Genomic DNA, 7,500 nt, shown 5'->3' with positions numbered 1-7,500 from the left:
CCTCTGCATTCCTAAGCTACTGAACTGCATCAATAGTTTCCGTCGTTGTCTAGCCTTCTCGTCTCCCTGTTAGAGAAATACTGTATTTAATGGTCATTTAGTATTCTTCATCACGCATTTCATGTAGAATAATGCATGGTCCAGTCTTAGAATCAAGTTAGCCTCTCCCCTCATGACTTCTAGTTTATATCAACATGTTCCCTAAACATTAGATACCAGATAGGGTTTAGGTACATGTCGCTCCGACCCTCCAGACTCTAGTCTCTGCTCCTAGCACAGAGTTCGTAGCCCCCAGCTTCTCCTAGTAACACGTCATTGCCAGTTTTCGCGCACCATTAGGTTAGAGGTCCCGGCTCCTTAGGTAGCCCCCTCCTATGTGTCCGCCCATTCATGACATATTCTGTTACGTTTTACTTCACATGTCTAAGTAAACTCCCAGTTACACCTCTTTTTACTGTTATCTCTCGCGACTGCTACACGTCATGCCTTCTGCTCCACCCACTGCTACGCCTACTGCAATGTAATGCTATGTGTTTGCGTTATGTATATAAATGAATGTCTTGTTATTGAATGTTAGCGCGCTCATCCCAGACCAAGCCCCGGCAGCTGCCGGGCCTCTTTTCCCCTGTCATCCTGTTCCTATGCAGGTTGTCCTGATCCTGTCCTTATGCTGTAATAAACCTGCAGAAACTCCTACTACCTCGAATCTTGACTCTTATTTTATTGAGCTATCTGTTATTCATTCATTCATCCAAAAATAGGGTATTATTTATTTATTTACCACATAATGGCGCCCGAATAGGGACTTGCCCTTTCCCCACGCGTCGGTGAAGCCACGCCGACCCCCTGACCCTCTGCAGTCGTGACGGAACCATACCGTGCACCTGGCAGATATTTCTGCTTCAAGTATCCCTCAGGCCCACGGAGGAGACGGAGGAGGCGGTCCAGCATCCGAACGAGACGGTGGAGGAACGCGGCGAGTCCCGACCAGAGCCCAAGCCGAGAGTCCAAGGTCCGAGGTATCCGGAGGTCCACCCGTAACTGAAGTCCGAAGTCCGAAGTTCGTCGTCGTAGTCCAGTCCCGTCCGAGGCCTTCCGTTCCGTGCTGCCCGGTGAGTACCATTGCTGGGGTAGTGTCTAGACAGGGTCAGTCTAAATTGACTCTGGTCCGTGGGTTGGTGGTACCCAAGCTCACAAACGAAGTGTTCACCTAGGTGGATACGGGTCTTGATGTGTTCCTTTATGGGACCGGTATGTTCCGTACTGTTATAGCAGTGCATCCAGTAACTCTAGTCTGTTCCGTTCTCGAGAATTCTGTTCTGTTTTCAGTATTTTCAGGTAGTATTCTGTTCGAACTGTTATTTATAATGTTGTTTAATGTATTTCCAATGTCGTGGTATGCCTGAATTGTTTCCCCAATTGTTATTGTTTTTCGTGTATTGTATTGTGTTCCGATTCAAGTTTAGAATGCCGCTCTTTTCCAAGTTACGTCAGTTAAAAACTAGAAAGGGTCTGCTGGAAGCAGCAGTTCCTGTTCCGCCTAGGGACAGTCCAGGTCACTTTATGTATCAGAAACATGGCATAAGCGCCATATTGTATCTAGATTTATGGGTAGAGTATACCAAACAGTTAGAAGAAAAGTATAGATGGCCCGTATCGGGTACATGGGATGCCGAATGTATCATGCGAGTAGAAGAAGCATTATGGAAAAAGAAAGCCAGACAGTCACAGAAAGATGCCATCGAGTTATGGCGTAAGGAAGCGCATAGAAGAACGGAAAAGGAAAGCCGAGATTCAGCTCATGATATTAAAGTTCCTGATCAATTGTCTAATAAGAGAACAAGATTACCCGTCTAAAGATCCCGCCGAAATGAGAATCCTGACAAGGTGGAGTGATAATATAGCCGAGGGTAAGCACAAGACCATTAGTGCCATGGAAAGTATGTACAAGAAAATTCGTAAAGAAATAGTAAGGTTACACGAACAGCGTAAAGCAGCACAAGTAAGTGAGAAAGAAAGTATCTCTGATCCTGAAGAGGAAGACGAGAATCCCGCCAGAATAGCGTATGTAGGAAAATCCAGATTTCCAGATCGCCATTTACGTCTAGAACCCAAGTCTATTTTTCATCATCCAGCACCAGAACGAGAGCCTTGTTCTCTAGAACAAGTATTTCAAGCTACCGATCACATTCTGAAATCACGAGTCGGTTATAACGAGTTAAGCACCATGCATGAACAAGAATTAGCCCGATCAGCAGTCCGATGGATTACTGATTCTACCACTTTTCCAGACGAAATAGTGGCACAAATGTTTCTGAAACTGCCCCCAGCCGAGCAACGACTGGTGGGTATGTATATGATCCAGTACCTCATTACTCAGTATGAGGGTCAACACTCTGATCCAGGCCCGTTACACGATATCCTGAACGAGTTACTCCAGTACAGATGGAGAGGTCTAGGTACCGATTTAATTAGTGTTATTCTAGAACAGCGTCACAAGTATAGAACGTTCCTGAACCCGCATTTTGTTCACGTCTCACCCCCAGAAAGTAAACCATTCTACATAGACAGACAGAATCCGTTACGAGAAGTCCACCCAGTCCAAGGGACGGGTGGCGAAATGCAACGAGTGTTTGTATACACTCCGATTTCAAAGATGGAACTCCTCGAAATGAAAAAGCTAATTCCCTGTCATGACAAAGATCCAGCAGGGTTCCATAGAGAATTAAAAGACATGCTCCGTATGGGAGAATACACGTACCCAGATGTCATTAAAATGTTAAAGGTTCTGCTACCCGCAGGGGTGTATGAAAAGTTAAAGGAAAAAGAATGGGAGGTGGGAGAGAAAAAGATCGATTGGACAGCTCTAGAAGCTGAAGACAAGGCACGAGTACCAGGTACCGGTCTTGGAGATAAATGTAAAGAATTACCAGAATTATTGATTCAAGTTTTACCCAGATTATTGACAACTAGGAAAGAAGACTGGGATGCAATCTCAGCCTGTAAACAGAAACAAGATGAAGACATTAGTGATTTTTATTCTAGATTCGAGAAATGTTTCAGTATTAACAGTGGTCTCAAGACAAGTAGTGAGTCATACCCTCATCTTTTCGTTACCAAATTAGTCGAGAATTCAAGTCCACAAATTAAAAACCGAGTTTTGAAAGTCGAAAGCACCTGGCAAGCAAATACTCCGTCCCAGATGCTCCAGATGCTCCAGTACCACCAAAATAGAATCAGAGAAGAGCAAGAACACGAAAGAAAACGTATGAAAGACACGAAAATGAAAGTGCTAGTTGCACAATCTATTCCTCAAGACAGTCAGAAGAGGGGTCCGAATCAAGCCAGTCATTCTGCGGCTCCCGTTAAAGGGAACTGCAATTATTGTAAACAGCCAGGTCATTTTATAAACGAGTGTGCAGTTCTGAAACATAACATAGCTACTGGTAAGACTAAAGAAAGACCACGTCCGCCTAGACAAGAACAAGTTTCACAGATTCCTCAGTCACAGAATGCACCACAGACAGTTACAGTACCGCAGCCTATTGCTGCAACACAGCACGTTACATCGCAGATGTACCAGTATGCACAGTCCGAGTATCCAGAATACCAGTCATATTCATGAAACAGCCTAGAGAGGGAGGTAGGCTTGCCTCTCATCGAGATACCTGTAGACCAAGAAGGTCCCTATGTACACAGTCAAGTATTAGGGAAAGACAGAAAGTTTCTGATCGATACAGGGGCAAGTAGGACCACAATTAGTCACGCCGAAGTTCCAGGGGCTCCGCTCTCAGGCTCAAGAAATGTTTCCCTTGGATTTTCAGGAAAACCCATAGTTAATGAAATATCTCAGCCAGTTACTCTAGAAGTAGGTCCATTGTCCCGTACTACTGATCTGTTACTTACTAAGGCATGTCCAGAAAATCTGTTAGGTATTAAGACACTGAAAGAGTTAGGTGCAGTTATTTGCTGTTCCCCAGAGGGAATACGTCTGTTCCTACGTGACTTTAAGGGTCACTATGTATTACGAGATTTTGATTCCAGATTGTCTAATGTTCCGCAGCATTTATGGGCGCAAGGTCCAACTGATGTAGGTTACATGCAAATCACACCCTATCGTGTGACTCTCAAACCAGGTGTAGTGTTACCCCGAATCAGACAGTACAGATTGCCACCTGAGGCTGTAGCAGCCTTATCCAAAATTATTGACGAGCTCATGGCTCAAGGAGTAGTTGTAGAAACTGACTCAAATGTATGCAATTCTCCGATCATTCCAGTCATGAAACGTACTGATCCAAATGCACCCCCAGTATATCGATTAGTGATTGATTTACGAGAGCTTAATAAATGTATTATTCCTCAGTATCCAGTTGTTCCAGACATTTCTTCCCTGTTAACTGCCATTGATTCCGAAGCCATGTTTTTCACTGTTATTGACCTCAAGAATGCATTTTTTAGTGTTCCAATTCATCCGGACAGCCAGTTTCTTTTCGGATTTTGTTTAAATGGAAGGAGCTATATGTTTACACGCGCTCCTCAAGGTTTCACAGAAAGCCCTAGTATTTACAGTCAAGCACTCAAGAGACAACTAGACAATATTCACATGCCAACTGACACTGCCCTGCTCCAGTATGTCGATGATCTACTGATCACAGCCCGTTCTGAACGTGCTTGCGAGCGAGCATCACTTACAGTTCTGTATTTTCTAGCCGAGATGGGGCACAAGGTGTCACCTTCAAAGCTTCAATTCTGTGTCCAGCAAGTGGTATACTTAGGACACTTGCTGTCCAAGAGGGGTAGGCAGTTGACACCCGACCGTATCCAGTTAATAGCGAATCTTCTCCAGCCCAGAACCCAGAAGGAGGTACGTGCTTTTATCGGCCTTACTTCTTATTGTAGACAATGGATTCCCCAGTATGCATTTCTAGCCAAGCCACTGATACAGTTAACGACACAGGAGGCAGCCGTATCGACTGTCCTCCCTTGGACATCTGAACATACACTTAGTTTCAACGAGTTAAAGAAAGCCCTATGCCAAGCTCCAGTTCTAGCTACACCGAACTACAGTAAGCCTTTTACACTTTTCGTTACAGAACGCAAAGGTACAGCATTATCTGTTCTCACACAAGATCAAGCAGGTCAATACAAGCCCTGTGCTTATTTTTCAAGCACATTAGATCCAGTCGCCCAGGCGTTGCCTGCGTGCCTCAAGTCAGTTGCAGCCACAGCACTAGCTATCAGACAAAGTGATTCCATAGTTTTAGGACATTCCCTGACAGTACAAGTTCCACATTCAGTAGAAGTTCTTTTAAACCGAACACAAACTCAGCACTTGACAATTGCACGTTTAACAGGTTATGAATTGACACTGTTCCAGCCACACATAGAAATTAGACGCTGCAATGTCCTGAATCCTGCTACACTGTTACCATCAGGTAATTCAAATCCAGACACACATGACTGTGTGGAAGTAGTTAACGTTACGACAAAGCCAAGACAAGACCTGACAGACATTCCGTTACCAGATCCTGACCTGACACTTTATGTGGATGGTTCATGTATGAGAACTAGTACAGGAGAACTAGTCGCCGCATATGCAGTGACTACTGACACTGAAGTTATTGAAACACACCGTATTGATACCCTGTCCGCTCAAGCAGCAGAGCTAGTTGCTCTGACACAAGCCTGTATACACGCCAAGAACCTGAAGGTTAATGTTTACACAGATTCACGTTACGCATTCGGAGTTGTACACGACTTCGGAGTGCTCTGGCAGGAGAGAGGTTTTATGACTTCTCATGGAACCAAGATTCAGCATGGTCTCCTTATTCAAGCTCTGTTAGATGCCATACATTTACCGACATCTATTGCTATCATGAAGTGCAAAGCACATACGAAAGTTACTGACATTATTTCCCAAGGTAATGATCTAGCAGACCGCACAGCCAAGCTTACAGCACAGACACCAGACATTCCAGTAAACATGACACATACTCCAGATCTGATTACATGCATGACAGTTAAGGACCCTACACAAGATGTCATAGATATTCAGTCACATGCTACTCCCGATGAAATCAAGAAATGGTCTGTACAAGGAGGGGTCCAGACAGATCAAGGATGGTTAACGAAGGGTAGAGCCACATGGTTTCTCCCCGATTCTATGGTTCAAGTTATTATCAATACCGCACATAGTCCAGCACATTTAGGAGAAAAAGCTATGTTAGACAGTATCCAGAACATTTGGTTCAACAAGCATTTACGAGCTGCAGCCAAGCAGAAAGTCCGTACCTGTATGATATGTTGCCAGTTTAATCCAGGTAAAAGTGTCCCGGTGGAACAAGGTGGTTTCCAGCCCCCTGACCACCCTTTTGAGGTCCTCCAGATGGATTATATTCAGATGGAGCGATGTCGAGGTTTCAAGTATGTCCTTGTAGTTGTATGCGCTTTGTCCAGGTGGACAGAAGCATATCCAGTCCCAGATTACACAGCCGCGACCACTGCCAAGCAGCTGGTTCGTGAATTCTTCCCTAGATACGGACTCCCTAGAGTCGTATATTCTGATAACGGTCAGCCATTCTCATCCGAACTCATGAAACACGTTTCCCTGTTGTTAGGGTACCAGTGGAAGTTCCATTGTGTACGCCATCCAGAAGCAGCTGGACTAGTCGAGAGACATAATCAGACTCTGAAAATCCGTATAGCAAAAATCTGTAAAGACAAGGGTGTGGACTGGTTAGTAGCTTTGCCAGTCGCTCTATTTTACATGCGTATGGTCGCACATTCCAGATCAGGTCTGTCCCCGTATGAGGTCGTATTCGGCCGCCCCCCTAACATGTGGGGTACTCCTAGACCCCGAAGTATTACCGATGTTTCATGTAATATGCTGACAGATTACCTAGCTTCCTTGATGTCTGCCCTCAACTCATGTCGTTCACAGGTTGCCGCCGCATTTCCAGACAATACAGAGGTGGCACCGCACGAGATCGTTCCAGGATCCTTGGTGATGGTCCGCAATTTTGACAGATCAAGTCCGCTGGAACCACGTTGGAAGGAGCCACGTCAGGTCCTCTTGACCACCCGAACTGCCGTCAAGTTAGAAGGCAGGAAGGGGTGGGTCCACCTCTCTCATGTAAAACTTTTCAAAGGACCAAAGCCAGACTTCAAAGACATTGCCAAGAACATTTCCCCGGATTCGAAGGATTGCCAGAACATTGTTTTAAAGGACTGTCCCGCACCAGACTTTATTACAACCCCTCCCTTGGTAGAGAAAACTCCGCAACAGGAGTATAAGTTAAAGCTCAGGTCTAATAAGTCAGCCAGTTTGATTGTATAAGTCCTCCCCTAGGTGAAACGGTTAGACTGTTTCTGACATGTATAAAATAGACCCCCATAGTGAGAGAGTCAGTCGAAGTTCACTGCAATGTATCGTTTTTCTGAGTTTCATACTATTCATCAGCATAATGATTTCTTGCACCAGCTATGCTTTCTATCTGTATT

This window comes from Lissotriton helveticus, chromosome 3_1 (assembly GCF_964261635.1).
Source record: "Lissotriton helveticus chromosome 3_1, aLisHel1.1, whole genome shotgun sequence".
NCBI classification, from domain to species: Eukaryota; Metazoa; Chordata; class Amphibia; order Caudata; family Salamandridae; genus Lissotriton; species Lissotriton helveticus.
Note: the sequence above shows the minus strand (reverse complement) of the source record.